This window comes from Lepidochelys kempii, chromosome 22, assembly GCF_965140265.1.
Source record: "Lepidochelys kempii isolate rLepKem1 chromosome 22, rLepKem1.hap2, whole genome shotgun sequence".
Classification (NCBI taxonomy): Eukaryota; Metazoa; Chordata; order Testudines; family Cheloniidae; genus Lepidochelys; species Lepidochelys kempii.
This window is the reverse complement of record NC_133277.1, coordinates 17,609,889-17,629,310: the sequence shown is the minus strand read 5'-3', so window position 1 is coordinate 17,629,310 and position 19,422 is coordinate 17,609,889. Positions and strand designations below refer to the sequence as shown.

At 47.5% G+C, this 19,422-nt stretch overlaps 1 long non-coding RNA gene across 1 annotated transcript in view; it reads left to right on the top strand.

Moving 5' to 3' along the window:
• LOC140901752 (uncharacterized) overlaps positions 1–19,422 on the top strand; it is a 164,607-nt gene that overhangs the window by 87,297 nt on the left and 57,888 nt on the right. The gene's annotated exons all lie outside the window — the stretch shown is intronic.

Below are 19,422 nucleotides of genomic sequence, written 5' to 3'. Positions count from 1 at the left end.
CAGGAATCATCAATGCTAAATCATTTTTTGTTATAAAAAGGCAGCAGTAGGAGAGTGCAGCCTCTGCACTACCAGATGATCCTGGTTGTATTACTGGGGGCTGAGGGGTGGGCAACAAACTGGAAGTGACAACTTTTATCTCCGGATTGCCTGTTATAAAAATGCCGAGTTCCTGAGTGATGAAATCTCTCTGACAGCTCTAGACACTCGGTGCTGTCACCAGTGCACTCCAGATTTCCTTGGGAAAGGGGCCCACGAAGTATCTTGTGGGCAAACTCAGCCCCATGTGAGTGCGTTTTACTGATACAGGAACAGGCTTTACTGTATGTAACAGGCTGAGGAGTGCTGGGATTCTCTTAGCAGTGCCAGGGTTATCAGGTTTAAAGGGACATATTATTACGTTCCGACCACCAGTGGGTTACACATACAGCACAGGCTAGGTTTGCTGGTCCAGTCAGTGGTTCCAATTGTGTGTTTCCTGCAGGAAAGCAAGTGAACTTTTAAGGTGATGGGTGAAAGTTATCCTTGGTGTAAATCCATTGGACAGATGTAAATTGGTATAGCTCCAAGGACTTCAATGGAGCTATGCTGATTGACATCAACTGAGGAGCTCTCCAATTAATGCCTCTGTAATTACAATTAGCTGCAGTGGAGTCACATCAGGGATGAACTTGGCCCACTGAATTGAATGCCAATAGCCCCATTACAACAGCTAGATGAAGGCTGCTAAATGATGCTTGCAAACACTCCTTGGCCTCCCAAACAACTGTTCACAACAGGCATGTTTGCCCCCTACACAAAAGCAAAGTAGTATTCATATTATTCCTGTATTTATTCCCTGCATGAATGAAGTGTGTTCATACAGAGATATGGGAATCTTCAGTTCATGTGGGGCTTATTCACTGCTTGCTGCTTGTTACCCAGCTTAAAAAGTTTCAGTCACCCAATCAGGAACAGAAACCAGGCGACTTAAATAGGGTGACCAGACAGCAAGTGTGAAAAATCAGGACGGGGGTGGGGGGAAATAGGAGCCTATATAAGAAAAATACCCCAAAATTGGGACTGTCCCTATAAAATCGGGACATCTGGTCATCCTAGACTTAAATGACGGGTGCCATGCCATGAATGGCGAGTATGAGCCCACCCCATAGGTTGCAAACTGGATAAACGCATCACCCAACAATTGTGAATAATGATTCGATTAATAAAAATCAAAGTGTATTCAGAATACTGGGCTCCATAGCCACATTTTGGAGTGGAACTGCACTTTAATATTAAACATACACAGTTAGAGGTGTTTGTCTTGTTCAAGAGAAGCATTCGGGACTTCTGTTAAGTAAGGCTGGGACTCATCTTTTCTCCATGACCCAGTCCTCATTCACACCCACATCCTTCCCTCCCCAAGCAGGCTGCGGCTCCCTTCCCAACGGCCTGAGGAAGCAGAGCCCAGGGTTCCGTGCACGGCCGTGCCTGGCCATCACTCCTTGTTTCCAGGGTGACTATCTCCTTTCCGAGTCTTTGGACTCCAAGGTGATTTCTTGTCTCTGAGCATAGCATCAGCTCTGTGAGCATTTCCAGATGCAGTGCTGAGATGCCCCCGCTCTCTGGGATGCCTTTCCAAGGCTGATCAGCACAGAGGTTCGGTCAGATAAGACTGAATGAGACTGTCACACACTTGAAAAATATATAAATATATAAACCAAAGTCATCCGCCAACACTTCACAGGGTTTTTCTCAAGTTTTCTTTTGCAGACTTAGAAGGGTAGCCATTAAAGCAAAGAGAAGCCCATGGTGAGCCAGAAACCTTTAGAGACAGATAGGAGCTGGTGGTAGGAAATGCACAGCTCGAGAAGTCAACGGGTTTTTCTTTTGTGCCGTATACAGATTATAGGATCTAATGCGCTGAAGTCCTGGGGCAAAAAATCATTGTATCTGGAGTGGTGGATTGTGACTGTCTGAACCATCAGAGCAGCCTCCTCCTCACTCAAAGGGGCCTGATTCCTCTTGCTTGGACTCTTAGGGAGTCATTTCCATTAGTGCACAATGTGGCTGACTCAGAAGGACAATGATTTTCGCCCTCTTTGCACTGGTGCAGGGAAATGGTGACTTGGGCCCAAAGGAGTTGAAAAGTTTCTCCTGGGTTTGCATTTGAGACTCCGATTTGGCTCTACAACCTCAGAGGCCCAGCAGCGTGTCCATTTATAACCTACCAGTCCTTCAGGTCTGTATCCCTACCTAGAAAGTAAAAAGAACTAAGCCTTGTATTGAAAGCCCCTGATGCATTTGCCACTCAGAGAAAGGAAGACCCAGACTGTGTTTCTGCACAGCTCCTCTAAATACATGCGGCCTACTGGAGAGAAAACTAATCAACTGACTTCCAAGCCACAGTACCTGTCAGGTGGTTACAAATTATAACCTTCTCCAAAACCCTGTGTCCAAGGACCTGAATCACCCTGGTGTGATTCCTGTTTGGTGCCACAAAAAAAAGGTGAGAAATTCCTCTGTTCTGAGCCCCATTGCCACCTCTGTCTCCAGACTGCTTGTTAGCGGTTAACTCAGCATTATATCTCTGGATTTAACAAATTAGGGGTCAGGCTTCTTTTGTGAGGGTGGATGAGATCATCTGTTTATCTGGGAGTCCATCACACTGATGCAGCCCTTCCTAGCTGAGAAGAGTTAGTGCAATACCATTAGGGATTATATCCTTCACCCTCCCAACTCCCATAACCCTCTCAATCTTTGCCGCCCAAGCGATGTGCTTTGGGGTGGCTGTGCCAAGCACTGATAGCATTGCATCAGAAATTGCTTCTTCTCAGCTTAAAAGCCTGTAATTTTTGTTCCACCACAAACTTTAGTGCACATCATAATGGTGCTGTTTGTCAGCAGCCAACATGAACCCCTGGGAGAGGAGAAGGGAGGGGGATTGAGAGGGAAGGTGCTGATGAAAGAGGTGAAATATTGTCGTCCTGTGATTAGATCTGGGGCTGGGAGTCAGAATGCACCGGGTTCTATTCCCAGCTATGCCACTGACTCACTGTGCAGCCTAGGGAAAATCACTTCCCTTCACTATTTCCCCATATGTTAAAGGAGGATAATAATATCTGCCAGTATGGTGCCTAGCACAATGGGGTGCTGGTCCATGACTGAGGTGCCAAGGCATTACGGTAATACAAATAATAATACTAATAATTCCCAAGAATGGCTGGTGGAGCTTCAAGGCATGTGTCCAACTTAGAGATCACACGTCTGAAAATGTGTTACTTGCCTTTGTCACCAGTATCCCCATGGCCAGATGCCCAGCAAGCGGAAATCGGCATTGCTCCATCAGAGTTCATAGCACCATTCCGATTCCACACCTCCTGAGGCATTGTGATGGTAAGAGATTGCAGGAGAGGAAAAGGTTTCTCTCTTCTTTTCAGTCTGCTTGCTTTGTGCACTTAGCAGCATTGCACGCAGAGTCTGTTTAACAGCTTCCACTATACAGTTACTTCCTGGTTGTGTGGGTCTTTCCTGCAGCAGCAGAGAAGAGGAAAATATATTTTTGTCAAAGAGGAGAGTGTGATTGAACCAGAAGGGGATTCAGGTGCAGAGGTGGCACCTTAAACTACATCTAATTTTTTTTCGTTCTTAAACTGACTGGATTTTGAGTTAGGGGATGTTTGTTAAGGTGCTTTGGGATGCTCAGATGAAACCATTGTGTAACTCCAAAGTATTATCATGCTCCTTTGAAATGGCTCATTATGACACCAAAACCATGGCTGGAACAATCAGCTCAAGTCCCCCCCGCAACCGCTCAACTGCATTTTGAGTGTTGAAAAAACAGGGGGCTCTTTATATCACAGTGTTTGGCACTGGAGAGGTCTTTAGTAATGCGCTCCTGGCCGGGAAAACAAGCTGTCTACGCCAACTGTGCAGTCCTGGCGTACTCACATGAATAAAGGCTTCCCATCAGGATGCTCAGCAGGATGGAGAGAGAGATACTGCCTCCCCTTCAGCAGGGTTGTGTAAACATGTGGCAGGCAGCAGGTCCCGGGAAACAACCCTGAAGGTGGCAGCAGCCCGTCTGGTGACACACCAAGTGCTGATGCTGCTCATACAATGAATGTGGATTGCCTTGCCAGCCGGGGCTGGCTGGAGGGTCTTCCATCTGCAGCTCTTGTCTCATTTGTGGGAGGGTGTTTGTCATGAATGATGGGGTTGTCATGACAATCACAGCACCATGCTACTCCATCCAGAGCCTTGGGTAATCTATCTCCCCAAAGCACCCAAAGAAATTTACCCATGCCCAGCCCTCAGAGCAATGGCTCAGTCTTTGGCCTGGCCTGATGTCACTGCTTACCTTTGCCCTGAGACCTTTAGCAGTGGCCTCAGCAGTGTTAAGGAACAAAAACATCCCCAGTGCATGGAATGTGGGACAGTGCTGAATCTGCTGATATAACACACGAGGTCCCTATTAAAGTTTTGCATTTTGAGCCGCAGTTGGATGGAGCTGGAGTACGTATAGCTTTTGGATAGACGTTCGTTATGGACAGTGTTGCAGGCAATACGAAGGTGGAAAGGAGTGTACGAATCTTTCCTCTTCACTTCTTATTTCCATGCTTTTCTGGGTGGGGATGGACGGGGTGCCCTGTCACAGTTTCAACTGCCCCTAAACATAGGTTTTGTTTGCTAGCTTATATTGCAATCAGGGCCCTGCTGCTTTAGCTGCTGTATGAACACAGAAAGAGAAACTGCTTACCCTGAAGACTTTACAACCTAAATAGGCAAGGCAGATGGGAAACAGGGGTGAAGTGATTTGCCTCTGATCACAGAGCAGGCCCGTGGAGAACTTAGATTGCAGGTCTCCTGACTCCTAGTGCAGCACATGCTTCCTCCTGGAGTCTTGTTCTCCTCTGAAGACGTGAAAAGCACTGAAACATGGAGAGAGGAAGGGAGAGGGAGAGCGAGCGAGAGAGAGGGATGTGGCTTTCAGATCAAGATCTACAATTTCAAGAGCTTCAGATAATTCAGTGACTCATCCAGACGTTTTGCTCCAGGCATCAGCCAGAATTGGGCTGCCTATTTGCCGTTTCATCCCCTCACCACTGATATTTCCAGCTTTAGTAAAACGAGCGTTTTAAGAACCATTTTTTGAGGATGTTCAGAAAAATCAACTAATTATACCTGGTGTGCACTGATTGAATGTTAACTGATCATAAACCCAAGTAATCTTGTCCAGGAAGTATTGGTAGAAAGCTAGAACCCTAGGTAGTGCAGTATACTGTTTTCTGTGCACTGAAATAGAGAAACTGAGAGCCAATTAGTTCTGCAAGCCTCTTTGCTTCTCAGGGCCTGATTCTCTGCAGGCATTACTCCAGTGTGACACCTGAATTGATGGAGTTACACCAGCAAAAGACTGAAGTAATATGGTGGTGAATCAAGCCTTCTGAGTCTAGTCTTCCAGAGGCAGGCAGTCCTTAATCAATCAATAGACTCCAGGAATGCTATCTAGGTGCTGCAGGTTTTATATATATTAGTACTTGAATCCTGAGCTCCAGTGAAACATTTCCGAGGGATTTGTAGTCGCAGAGTGATTGCTACACATGTCAGAGTTTCGCTTTCTCCCTCTGTGACATCTCTTTGTAAGTCTGTTTTGAAGAAGGCTTCCCCCCCCACTCCTCTTTTGAAGATTTTTATAAAACTTTAATTATAGTGGCACTGTTTAAAAAGGATCATTACATCTCGTGAACAAGCAGCAGTCAAAAGTGATACACAACTACACCGCAAAATATCAGGGTGACAAAATACTCACAATGCTATCTGCAGCGTGTCAGCTTATTCAAGGCTGTGTAACACCTCAATTTGTAAAGAAGATCGCATGCCGTGCCCTATGATAAATGTTTAAATGAGGTGTTCAGACAAGTCGGAAGAAGAAGGAACTGATTTATTCTTCTGAAGAAAAAAACATCCCCGTCATACCTGCTAATAATCCTGCAGATGATAAAACCCAGCTTTCAGACTAGAGCCTGACTCCATGCTCTAGTCTATCCCAAGCAGTCAAGAGGAGATAAATGGGATTTGATTGTAATAACTGTCCCAGATCTTTGTCCGCCTCTCAGCAGCTAAACCCCAAGACTTTGGGGCTAGATTTTCAGTGGTTTCCTAGCCCCAAATTCCTTTCCCACCCAATTTTAGATATAACATCTTCACTTTTTGTACTCAGGCACACTTAATGTGGCTTTAGAGTCTGCTCTGAAGCCAGCATGGGTTGGCCTAAACTATGGTAACCCCCACCTTTAGATGTTGGCAACATCACTCCATGGCTTTAACATTCCTGTCATGCCTTTCTGTACCACAGGCAAGGGCTAGCAAGCTCACAAGTAAGGTGGGCATGTGAGATGTTTGTTCTGCTTGCTCTTGTGGCTAGTGCACATAATAAGAGACAAGACCTAGCTCTTGCATAGTGTTTTCATTCATAGATCTCAAAGAATGTTACAAAGAAATAATATTATCTTTGCTTTTCACATGGGGAAACTGAGGCACAAAGGGAGGCAAAGTGACTTGCCCATATTCACTCAGCAACCAGCGGAGGAGCTAGAAACAGAACTCAAGTCTTTTGGGTCCTTGTCCAGGGTTCTGTCTACTAGGCAGCACTGCCTCCGTCCATAACTATTGGCCAACAGTCTATTACTGAGGCCAGCTAATGGAATTATCCCCTTTTGCTCAATGTCTGGGGCTGAAGATCTGTAGTTCACAGCCCACAGAAAACGTGTAATGGGGCTTGTTACGGACATTATAGCAATGATTCAATAAGTCACATTTGAGGCGAATATGTCCAATAATTGCTGAACTCAAGAGAATAAATCGCAAGCATAAGGGGCAGTATCATAAAGCAAAGAACCAATATAGCAGCCTACATAACACCATTAGTCTGGGACCAGAGGCGTTTGATGTAGAACAAGAGTTGGCATGAGCCAACAGGCCTGCACTTATTTATTTTTTCCCCTACATTTAATAAAATGCTCCGGATGCAGCTTTCTATGCTCAATGTGTTTTATTGTTTCCTTCGCCCTGAAATGGGAACTGCAGGCGCTTTGATAAATGGATTGAAAGGTTTGGCTAGTTTCCTCATAGCTTCCTTGTTCTCTCCTGAGACTCTGTTGTGTAACTGCTTACAGAGACCTGTGCAGCGAGCAGTTCCTGACGTAAGGGGAGCCTCGGGACCAGATTCGAGGGAATAGAGGTGTGGGGGTGGCAAGAATTGGCCAGCAGGGTAGTACTGTGTGGGGAGCCCAGGACTGAAATAGCAAGAGGTGCTGCCAGACAAGACTGAGGGGCGCTGGCTTTGCTGAGTGAGGGGCCCAAGAATGGGCTAGTAGGGGGATGCATCAAGGCAGGGCTGGGGTTTGTTGGCAGAACTGCATGGGGAGCCAAGGGCTGGAGCAGCAGGGGTTCTGTAAGACGAGGTTGAAGGGCATTGTCAGAGCTGTGTTGCAAGCCTAAGACTGGAATAGTGGCAGGGGTGGGGGAGTTGCTGCAGGACAGGACAGAGGTGCACTAGGAGAGCTGTATCGGAGCACAGGAGTGGAACAGCAGGGGAATTAAGGGGCCAGGGGGCGGGACGCTGCAGGTCAGGAGTGAGCAGAGCTGTGTTTGAAAACCTTAGTACCTGGCAACAGCACTTGAGTGCTAATGATCTTAATTCCTCACTTTCTTGGAAACAAACCTATACCGCCAATGAATGGAAAGCAGAGAAAAGCTAACGAGACGGACTCCTGCCTTGTGTTTGGAAGTCCTCCAGAAAGGAGATGCTTTGCCTCCCCATGTCCCCTGGGTCCTGTTCTAGCCTTCTCTGCTGGCCGCCAACAAAAGCAGCCTGCAGGTAGTTTGCTATCACTCTAGCTGAGAGAAAGACCCCGGATGGCTAGAGTGAGGGAAGGAGCAGTATATTAGCTGTTGAATGACATCTGCGGTTTATGATGCCCTAGAGAGGAAGGAAAACAATTAAGGAATTGATAGTTTTGTTTTATTTCTAAAGTGACAGAGACCCGGGGAGGTCTGCTGGGAGAATATTGTTTGGAAGCAGAGTGAGATCATCCGGTAGAAAGAATTCTAAACCTGACAGCGACCGTGGGAGCTGGAATCCAGCAAAGAAATAAACTGCCAGGTTTGTCATGGTTCGACACCCCCCGCCCCAGCCATGTTTAATAATATATAGACAAAAGAACAGAGCTATTTGGGGGGCATTACACAGCACACAGTTTCCATTGTGTAACACAGATATTGGGAGATATAAACACATTCCTGACTCTGCCACTGTTTCTGGGTGGCCATGGGCAAGTCTCTTTGCTTCCCTGTGCTTCACTTTCCCCATCTGTAAAATGGGGATAATTAACCAAAGTCATCTTGTGTGAGGCACATAACGAGAGACAGTCCCTGCCCCAAAGAACTCAGTCTGAATAGACATAACTGAGGATGTGAGAAGGGAGCAGAGCTGACTTGTCCAAGGGCAGCCTCAGAGATGGAAACAGGTCCCAGATCTGGTTCTAAGCACTGGACCGTGCTGCCTTAGTCTGTGGCTACTACTGCAAAGTACTCTGAGGTACATGCATGGGGGTCTAGACTGTGCAGAGGCATGGCCCTAGACAGCCTGCCTTGCGAGCTCATCATGATGGTGCAGAACAGGCCGGATATCATAGAATATCTGTTCTCTCTCCCAGTGACACATCCCTCTTTCCAGCAAACCAACACAGGGGAGCCGTCTCTGTCTGTATCAGCCTTGGTGGCAAGGCCATTTTGCTGTTCAGCTCCCGCTGGCTCTGAACACATCTTAGGAGCGTGGATCTGGATGTTCCTGAGGTCTGTTTCATATGATCTCCAGGCAGCATCCTGGCAGTATCCCCTTGGCCTACGGATGATCAGACCAGCTTTAATCCAAGAAGCCACCCCAAGGGCAGTGGGAAGGGTTGGTTGAGAAATACTGTAGAGACGGGGCGGGGGATATGCACTTGGATGGATGGTCTTTGTCTCAGGAGAGCTGTTCTGTGGCCTACATGGGAATAAGCTGCTGGAGCATGGTCTGAGTTGCTGTCTCTCTCCCCATGGGGAGTCTCAACAGAGAAGCCAAGGCATCGATGCTCCATGCTGGCTGAACTCCATCCAATCTCTCTGCATGCGGGTGTGTTGCTGGTGTAGGAAGCTTGTCCTGCCACCACCCATGCGGTGCCTGTGATATAAGCAGAGGGCCTCAGTTGGCAGGGGCGTCCGTTTAGTCCCTTTCACCAGCCCCACCTCCAGAAATCACACTGATGCGGGAGCTTTGGACAGGTCAAACATTTCTGGGCTTAGTTCCACGGCTGGGGAAGTGGAAAAGCAGCGTCTGGCTTGTAATTCTCCCAGGGGAAGGGGTTGGGACCTGCACAAAAACATAACATGAAACAGCCACCAACTTGTATTAGCGCTTCACATGCCTCAGTCCCCCCTCTTCTTCCCTGCTGAATGCTTTTCTGCCCATCACTGGGGGCAGCCAAATTCAAGTCTGCAGCAGGGAACAACCGCACGTGTTGTTCCTTGACTTTAGCAAAGCTTTTGACACGGTCTCCCACAGTATTCTTGCCATCAAGTTAAAGAAGTATGGGCTGGAAGAATGGACTATAAGGTGGATAGAAAGTTGACTAGATTGTCGGGCTCAACGGGTAGTGATCAATGGCTCCATGTCTAGTTGGCAGCCGGTGTCAAGTGGAGTGCCCCAAGGGTCAGTCCTTGGGCCGATTTTGTTCAATATCTTCATCAATGATCTGGAGGACAGTGTGGATTGCACCCTCAGCAAGTTTGCAGATGACAATAAACTGGGAGGAGAGATAGATACGCTGGAGGGTAGGGATAGGATACAGAGGACCCTAGACAAATTAGAGGATTGGGCCAAAAGAAATCTGATGAGGTTCAGCAAGGACAAGTGCAGAGTCCTGCACTTAGGACGGAAGAATCCCATGCACCGCTACAGACTAGGGACCGAATGGCTCGGCAGCAGTTCTGCAGAAAAGGAGCTAGGGGTTAGAGTGGACGAGAAACTGGATATGAGTCAACAGGGTGCCCTTGTTGCCAAGAAGGCCAATGGCATTTTGGGCTGTATAAGTAGGGGCATTGCCAGCAGATCGAGGGACGTGATCGTTCCCCTCTATTCGACACTGGTGAGGCCTCATCTGGAGTCCTGTGTCCAGTTTTGGGCCCCACACTACAAGAAGGATGTGGAAAAATTGGAAAGAGTCCAGCGGAGGGCAACACAAATGATTAGGGGACTGGAACACATGAGTTATGAGGAGAGGCTGAGGGAACTGGGATTGTTTAGTCTGCGGAAGAGAAGAACGAGGGGGGATTTGATAGCTGCTTTCAACTACCTGAAAGGGGGTTCCAAAGAGGATGGCTCTAGACTGTTCTCAATGGTAGCAGATGACAGAACAAGGAGTAATGGTCTCAAGTTGCAGTGGGGGAGGTTTAGGTTGGATATTAGGAAAAACTTTTTCACTAGGAGGGTGGTGAAACACTGGAATGTGTTACCTAGGGAGGTGGTGGAATCTCCTTCCTTAGATATTTTTAAGGTCAGGCTTGACAAAGCCCTGGGTGGGATGATTTAGTTGGAGATCGGTCCTGCTTTGAGTAGGGGGTTGGACTACATGACCTCCTGTGGTCCCTTCCAACCTGATATTCTATCTATCTATCTATCTATCTATCTATCTATCTATCTATCTATCTATCTATCTATCTATCTATCTATCACCAGGAACATCTCTCTACCACTGCACATATCACCATGTGCTTTGGTCTCTCCAGGGTCAGACTGGCACCCTTCAGGGTGGTACTTTATGAATGTGGAGACACTGCAAAGTTTGGTGTCTATGCCTGATGCTGAGACCCTGCCTCTCTCATAGTCAGAGCATGTTGGCCCCCGATGAGTGATAGGAAACCACTAGAAAGCTGAGAGCTTTCTTTCTTTCTTTCTTTCTTTCTTTCTTTCTTTCTTTCTTTCTTTCTTTCTTTCTTTCTTTCTTTCTTTCTTTCTTTCTTTCTTTCTTTTATTTTTGGTCTCCTACTTTCCATCCAGAGCCCTAAGGGCTGCCCCGGGACTGTGTCCATCTGATACTGTCACACTCTTTTGTTCCAGAGGAAGGAGGCTCTGGGTGGATGCGCCTCACTGAGTCTGCCCCAGCTTCTCCACTTGAGTTAATTCAATTAATGATTTTGCAGATAAAAGGGAGTTGTTGTTGGGGAGGGGAATGGAGCCAGCGCTGGTCGCAGAAAGCATTTGCAGCAGCATCTACTTCCCTGGAAGCATCACAGAGCTCCGATTACTCCCTTTGATGTTGGTGGCCAAGGCTGGATCCATCCAGGTTTCATCAGCTTGATCTCCCGGTTAGCGCCTTGGCTGTTCTGACAGACTCCTGATGAAAGACAAGGGTGGCTGCGAGTGGCACAGAGACCAATCTGTCTCCCCGACTCCCCCTTCTGCAGTGCGCTGCCTTGCTCCGCCAATGGGGAAATGGGAATCAAAGGCTGGGAGGTTCAGATTGGTCCCTGTGAGTGGGTCTCTCAGCCTTCTCCTGATGGTGTCTGAGAGGGCAGCGCTGAGGATGGAACCATTAATAGAACCCAGGAGTCCTGGGTCCTAGAGTCCTGCTTGAACTACTGGAACATGCTCGTCCCTGTGTCTAAGAACTAGAGATAGACAATCTGTGAAATCTTAGTAGGAGAGTTTATAGTCAACCCAGTAGTGTCCCTTCCCAGCTCAGACCTGGCTGCAGTGGCTCATCGACCTTTCCACAAATCTCTGACAGTGGGCTGGGTGGTGGCAGGGAATCATTTGCTCTTTGTCCGAAAACCTTCTTTGTCATTTCACCCAAAGCAGTACTGGAGATGCTGAGAGACCCCTGATGGCTCCTGCATGAGGATGCCAGTGAAATCCTGTAGAAAGGGAAAGCAGCGCTCTGTAGTAGGGATACTTGGCCGATGAGCTGGTTGCATGATCACAGAGGAAGAATGGTCTTGTGGCCACGGCTCCAGACTGGGACTCACGAGACGTGGGGTTACTTCTGAGCTCTGCCACAAACTCCCTGTGGGGCCTTGGTCAAGTCACACCATTGCTCCCCGTCTGTAAAACGGGTGGTTAGATTGGGATCATTCTATAATATCAAGTGTATGCAGCATTCTCCTAACGAATGACAACAAGCATTGAGGAAAGGATGTTAAACCTCTGCTTCAGTGCGTAAATCGATCCCTATTGGAGATTAGGATGAGACCTAAAGCACATTATCCCACATCTGCTACTGTAGGGTTCTTCCCCCTTCCTTTGAAGCTGGTCAGTGCCAGAGACAGAGGTGGACAAGATGCTGGGCTAGGACCTTGGATCTGATCCAGTCTGGCAATTGTAGTTTTCCTAATGGTCTTTTTAGCTGGGACTCTCTCACTATATATGCAGTGCCCAGCATAATGGGACCCCAGTTGCAGCTGAGGCATGTTGGTGCTACTAAAAGACAAATAATATGTGCTAATCTACTGGAGTGGGAACTGGCTGAACAAACACATCAGAAGAAGAGGATACGGACCCTGGACTTCAGGAAAGCAGACTTCGACTCCCTCAGGGAACGGATGGCCAGGATCCCCTGGGGGACTAACTTGAAGGGGAAAGGAGTCCAGGAGAGCTGGCTGTATTTCAAGGAATCCCTGTTGAGGTTACAGGGACAAACCATCCCGATGAGTCGAAAGAATAGTAAATATGGCAGGCGACCAACTTGGCTTAATGGTGAAATCCTAGCGGATCTTAAACATAAAAAAGAAGCTTACAAGAAGTGGAAGGTTGGACATATGACCAGGGAAGAGTATAAAAATATTGCTCGGGCATGTAGGAATGTTATCAGGAGGGCCAAATCGCACCTGGAGCTGCAGCTAGCCAGAGATGTCAAGAGTAACAAGAAGGGTTTCTTCAGGTATGTTGGCAACAAGAAGAAAGCCAAGGAATGTGTGGGCCCCTTACTGAATGAGGGAGGCAACCTAGTGACAGAGGATGTGGAAAAAGCTAATGTACTCAATGCTTTTTTTGCCTCTGTTTTCACTAACAAGGTCAGCTCCCAGACTGCTGCGCTGGGCATCACAAAATGCGGAAGAGATGGCCAGCCCTCTGTGGAGATAGAGGCGGTTAGGGACTATTTAGAAAAGCTGGACGTGCACAAGTCCATGGGGCCAGACGAGTTGCATCCGAGAGTGCTGAAGGAATTGGCGGCTGTGATTGCAGAGCCACTGGCCATTATCTTTGAAAACTCGTGGTGAACCGGGGAAGTCCCGGATGACTGGAAAAAGGCTAATGTAGTGCCAATCTTTAAAAAAGGGAAGAAGGAAGATCCTGGGAACTACAGGCCAGTCAGCCTCACCTCAGTCCCTGGAAAAATCATGGAGCAGGTCCTCAAAGAATCAATCCTGAAGCACTTGCATGAGAGGAAAGTGATCAGGAACAGCCAGCATGGATTCACCAAGGGAAGGTCATGCCTGACTAATCTAATCACCTTTTATGATGAGATTACTGGTTCTGTGGATGAAGGGAAAGCAGTGGATGTATTGTTTCTTGACTTTAGCAAAGCTTTTGACACGGTCTCCCATAGTATTCTTGTCAGCAAGTTAAGGAAGTATGGGCTGGATGAATGCACTATAAGGTGGGTAGAAAGCTGGCTAAATTGTCTGGCTCAACGGGTAGTGATCAATGGCTCCATGTCTAGTTGGCAGCCGGTATCAAGTGGAGTGCCCCAAGGGTCGGTCCTGGGGCCGGTTTTATTCAATATCTTCATAAATGATCTGGAGGATGGTGTGGATTGCACTCTCAGCAAATTTGCGGATGATACTAAACTGGGAGGAGTGGTAGATACGCTGGAGGGGAGGGATAGGATACAGAAGGACCTAGACCAATTGGAAGATTGGGCCAAAAGGAATCTGATGAGGTTCAATAAGGATAAGTGCAGGGTCCTGCACTTAGGACGGAAGAACCCAATGCACAGCTACAGACTAGGGACCGAATGGCTAGGCAGCAGTTCTGCAGAAAAGGACCTAGGGGTGACAGTGGACGAGAAGCTGGATATGAGTCAGCAGTGTGCCCTTGTTGCCAAGAAGGCCAATGGCATTTTGGGATGTATAAGTAGGGGCATAGCGAGCAGATCGAGGGACGTGATCGTTCCCCTCTATTCGACATTGGTGAGGCCTCATCTGGAGTACTGTGTCCAGTTTTGGGCCCCACACTTCAAGAAGGATGTGGATAAATTGGAGAGAGTCCAGCGAAGGGCAACAAAAATGATTAGGGGACTGGAACACATGAGTTATGAGGAGAGGCTGAGGGAGCTGGGATTGTTTAGCCTGCAGAAGAGAAGAATGAGGGGGGGATTTGATAGCTGCTTTCAACTACCTGAAAGGGGGTTCCAAAGAGGATGGCTCTAGACTGTTCTCAATGGTAGCAGATGACAGAACGAGGAGTAATGGTCTCAAGTTGCAGTGGGGGAGGTTTAGATTGGATATTAGGAAAAACTTTTTCACTAAGAGGGTGGTGAAACACTGGAATGCGTTACCTAGGGAGGTGGTAGAATCTCCTTCCTTAGAGGTTTTTAAGGTCAGGCTTGACAAAGCCCTGGCTGGGATGATTTAACTGGGAATTGGTCCTGCTTTGAGCAGGGGGTTGGACTAGATGACCTTCTGGGGTCCCTTCCAACCCTGATATTCTATGATTCTATGATTCTAAGAGGCTGGGGAAGGAGTTAGTGACCAAGAAAGCAATTTTGAAAGACAAATGTAATCTGTGGATCTGAATAAGTGAAATATGGGGAATGATAAAAGGAGCAAAAAGTCAGGGATTCCAAACAACACTGGTTGTACTTCAAAGGGGAAAGGAGTTGATTTATAGATTTACAGCCAATTGGGGCTGTGCCTGCATAGAGGGGAAAGCCAGCATGGGAGAGAGCTGGGGAGGCAGAGGAAAGGGAATTTTAAAAGCAGAATTTCAAATGTGTATTTCCACCCGGGGGAAATTACACACAGAAATATTCTGGCAAAATGTGAAAGGGACTGAGATGAAAGCCCAGCCTGGAATATGCATTGCCAATGACATCTGTCCAGGAGGGGCAATGAGAACCTGCTCAGAAATAAGGAAGGTGTTTTGTCTGTGTCTCCCTGAGGGTTGATTTTTGATGCCACTTTCCTGGACGGAGGTGTGGACTCCTAAATGTGATGGGCTACATGCACCTATAGGTTCCCTGCAGTACCAGACAAATTCCCCCACACCCCTGAGGTCCACTCAGTGCTTTTATTGAAGAAGCTGCCAGTTAGAAGTGGACAAAGAGCACAGCAAGTTATTTGGGAATATTCATTTGACTCTGAAAGTGATGTGTGATTTGCCCGTGCTCAGAGCTAGAGCTGGTTGAGACATCAGAGGTGCCGTGTTCGTGAAATAAATAGGGTCCTGATTATTTGCATATCTCCAAGGATGAATTTAAGCTACCTAAGACCCTAGGCATACCCTGTGTGGCCCCCACCATCATGCCATGGGCCACACCTGAAGCCATGACCCTCGCCCCCACGCCTGGAGTGGCAGCAGGTTCCAGAGTTAAGATGAATAGGGCAATCACCCCTTGGAGAGCTATCTGCACATTCAGGCTCCGTTCATGTTTTCACGTTTTTCTTTGCATCTATGAGGTCTGGAGACATAATTAAAAATGAATGACAGCTGAGATTCTGGGCTCATCGGGAGACTCCAGAAAGCTTGGGTCATAGACATGGGTCTGTATGTCTGTACCTAAATCCAGCCCTGCTCATCCTCATTCTTCTGGACAAGAAAATGGTAGCTGGGCTCAGGTACTTATCTATATTATCCCAAATGCCTTTGACAACTTCTGTCTAGAGTATTTCAGAGCTACACCCCCAGGTAGAAATAGTAACACGTCTTGTGGTGGAGGTACAAGACTAAGATTCAGGAGAGCTGGGTTAGAAGGCTGGTGCTCACACACCGCCAGGGCTGGGCAAGTCACCTGAGCTTCCTGTATCACAATTCTCCATCTGTAAGACGGGGAGGAGATACTTCCTTCCTCCCTCCCATTGTGTGTTGTGTCTCGTTCAATTGTGAGCTCTCTGGGACAGGGACAGTTTCTTCCCTCGTGTCTCTACAGTGCCCAGCACAATGGGGGCGTGGTCTCAGCCTGGGGTCTCTATGTGCTACTGAGAAACAAACCGCAATAATAATCTAGCCTAATGCATGTTCCCAAAGGGTTGGGTGAAGACAGGCTTAGAAAAAATATTTGTGTTTTGCCACCCGACAGGGCTTTGGGTGAATGACGTCTTGCAGGTTTAACTTGCTGGGCTTTCCGTTCCCGGAGGCTGCTGGTGTATCTATGGATGTGTTCCTTTCCAGTGGGGTTTTGCTGTGTGCTACACCAAGGGAAGGTTCTGCCGTAAAAAAAAGAAAGGAGAAATAAAGCAGGCAGCGCTGTGGTTCTAAAAGGGTCGTTTCTGTTCCTCGCCTAATGTGCTGGGCAATAATAATGTAGATTTATCACTTGGCAATTGCCATGGTAACATCTCCTTGTTACCAGGGACAGGGATCAAAACAAGTGAAAGATAAAATATTTCTTGCTCTGGCGGGGACATAGAGTCCCCACTGGCCTAGCATGTTGCAGCAGCTCCTCATCCCTGACCCTGCTTTCCCAGTTCTCTGGCCTCATCTTTCAGTACAGACCAAAATAAAATAAAAATAGTTCTGCTGAGCCAGGCGGTAAGGGAATAGAACCAGATCTGCAACAGGACAGTTCAGCACAAGTCCAGGACTTAAGTGGAATTCTGCTGATTTGCACCAGTTGTGGATCTGATAGGTGGACCTTGATAGGTCATCTAGTCCAGTCCCCTGCACTGAGGCAGGACTAAGTATTTCCTAGACTATCGCTGAGCAGTGTTTGTCTAACCTGCTCTGAAACCCCCCCAGTGATGGAGATTCCACAGCCTCCCTAGGTAACTTGTTCCAGTGCTTAACTATCCACACAGTTAGGAAGTTTTTCCTAATGTCCAACCAACCCTGCCCTTGCTGCAATTTAAGCCCTGTCTTCCTGTTCCCAGTGGATAAGGAGAAATTTATCTGGGCTTTTTTCAGTTTATCCACATCTTTCTTGAAGTGTACTATCTAGAACTGGACACAATACTCCAGTTGAGGAGTATCAGTGTTGAGCTTACGGGGAGAAATTAGGCCTGGCTGCAGAGTCCATGCATAACTCTCACAGTGCCCCGTGGATTCTCCTGCATCCCCATAACATGGCAGCTGCATTGTCACATGGGGACTTCCTCACTTCCCTTTTGCCTGCTCCATACCTATGCCTTCCCACTTCACCACTCTTTTAGGCTTGGATTACATTGCATTCTACTCTTTCCGCATGTCCTGATCCAAAGACATCGGTCCCATTGGGTATGCTCCGAAGACTACCAGAGTCAATGTAAAGACTGCTGTTGACTTCAAGCCCCATTGAGGTCAGCAGGGTCTGTGAGAGCACAAGGCTCACCTGCATGCTTAAGCCTTATTACCAGAGATACGTCGGTGTGATGAGCTCAGCATTCTGCGGTGCAATGTACTGTCACTTCAGGATAATTTGCAAACACCCACGCTTTTACGATCAGATCAGTTTTATTAACTAAACATTTTAATTATGTTTTGAAAACAAGGGGATGCCCCGAAGTCACCAGTAATGACTGTGGCTCTTTTCATGGCAGTTGACGTCTCTTTCCCAAAGCCAGGTTTTGGAATGTTTGCCCAGCCGAGCCGTCAGACTGGTGTGTGTCGCGCTGCCTGGAAGGGGCACACTGGCCTCAGCCAAGTCTCTATTACTGAAGCTGCGAAATATGTTTTTAATAATCAAGCAAAGTTTGTTTAGCATGAACCAACTCCCCAATGAAATCAAAGTGGAAACAGGGTTAAGCACAGTTCAAAGGCATAATTTAAAGGCTCGCTGGCAACATTTCTCACCAGTGCTGGTGAGTCCATGAATCTCCCCCAGCATCTGCAGAATCTCGTTATGTTTCTGCCCTCCAGGGCAATGCTGGCCTTGGCTGCCTAGGCTCGGGTTTCAGATTCGTTTTCTGAAATCCAGGTGAAATGGCAACTGCCCTGACACAGCAGTAGGTAGTGACTGATCCAGGGCTGGGTTGGGCCTGGGATCCACTTGGGAGGGGGGGTCCCTGTCTCCTTTGTACTGGCCATGGAGGAAAAGCACCCGGCACAAGGGGTGCGTTAGCAAGAGGCTCTCTGTGCATGCTGGGGAGATCCAAGATGGATTATGCCTCCTGGAGTTTCCACCATGGCCCTTATGCACAGCTGTGCCTATCAGGGACAACTGAGCCCAAGGAATCTTTTATCCCCATGAATCCTGAAAGAACTTGAAACACACCCTGCTGAAGTGCAGCCACCTTTGCGGGGAGAGCGTGGCAGCCAGCCCACAACATAATAGTGGGGAAGAGTGGGAAGTTTGGCTGGGATCTTCAGAGCAAACATCTTGTGTCCCATACAGTTCTGTGGGGTCTTCAATACCTATGCAGAGCATGAACACCAGCTGTTAAGAAATTAAGGGAAGGCTCCACCCTCTGAAAAAGAAAAGGGTGGGAATTTCAACCTGTGGGTCTCGGGAGTATTTAATTTTAAGGTTTCAGAGTAGCAGCCGTGTTAGTCTGTAGTCGCAAAAAGAACAGGAGGACTTGTGGACCTCAGAGACTAACCAATTTTATAGATTCATAGATATTTTAGGTCAGAAGGGACCATTATGATCTTCCAGTCTGACCTCCTGCACAATGCAGGCCACAGAATTTCACCCACCACTCCTAAAAAAGACCTCACACCTATATCTGTGCTATTGAAGTCCTCAAATTGTAGTTTGAAGACCTCAAGGAGCAGAGAATCCTCCAGCAAGTGACCCGTGCCCCATGCTACAGAGGAAGGCGAAAAACCTCCAGGGCCTTCCAATCTGCCCTGGAGGAAAATTCCTTCCCGACCCCAAATATGGCGATCAGCTAAACCCTGAGCATATGGGCAAGATTCATCAGCCAGATACTACAGAAAATTCTTTCCTGGGTAACTTGGATCTTACCCCATCTAAAAACCCATCACAGGCCATTGGGCCTATTTACCATGAATATTTAATTACCAAAACCATGTTATCCCATCATACCATCTCCTCCATAAACTTATCGAGTTTAATCTTAAAGCAAGATAGATCTTTTGCCCCCACTACTTCCCTCGGAAGGCTATTCCAAAACTTCACTCCTCTGATGGTTAGAAACCTTCGTCTAATTTCTAATCTAAATTTCCTAGTGGCCAGTTTATATCCATTTGTTCTTGTGTCCACATTGGTATTGAGTTTAAATAATTCCTCTCCCTCTCTGGTATTT